This window comes from Ovis canadensis, chromosome 23 (genome assembly GCF_042477335.2).
Source record: "Ovis canadensis isolate MfBH-ARS-UI-01 breed Bighorn chromosome 23, ARS-UI_OviCan_v2, whole genome shotgun sequence".
In the NCBI taxonomy this organism is placed as follows: domain Eukaryota; kingdom Metazoa; phylum Chordata; class Mammalia; order Artiodactyla; family Bovidae; genus Ovis; species Ovis canadensis.
In genome coordinates, this window is record NC_091267.1 from 28,516,039 (window position 1) to 28,516,734 (window position 696).

Sequence of the window (696 nt, forward strand, 5' to 3'; positions counted from 1 at the left end):
CCCACGTTGAAGGTCAGGAAGGGCGGTGGGAAGAGATACCCCTAATCCAAGGTAAGGAGCAGTGGCTGTGCTTTGCTGGAGCAGCTGTGAAGAGATAGCCCCATGCCCAAGGTAAGAGAAACCCAAGTAAGATGTAGGTCTTGCAAGAGGGCATCAGAGGGCAGACAAACTGAAACCATACTCGCAGAAATCTAGTCAATCTAATCACCCTAGGACCACAGCCTTTTCTAACTCAATGAAACTAAGCCATGCCTGTGGGGCAACCCAAGACAGGCAAGTCATTGTGGAGAGGTCTGACAGAATGTGGTCCACTGGAGAAGGGAATGGCGAACCGCTTCAGTATTCTTGCCTTGAGAACCCCATGAACAGTATGAAAAGGCAAAATGATAGGATACTGAAAGAGGTGCTCCCCAGGTCAGTAGGTGCCCAATATGCTGCTGGAGATCAGTGGAGAAATAACTCCAGAAAGAATGAAGGGATGGAGCCAAAGCAAAAACAATACCCAGTTGTGGATGTGACTGGTGATAGAAGCTGTAAGGAGCAATATTGCATAGGAACCTGGAATGTCAGGTCCATGAATCAAGGCAAATTGGAAGTGGTCAAACAGGAGATGGCAAGGGTGAACATCGACATTCTAGGAATCAGAGAACTAAAATGGACTAGAATGGGTGAATTTAACTCAGATGACCAGTATAT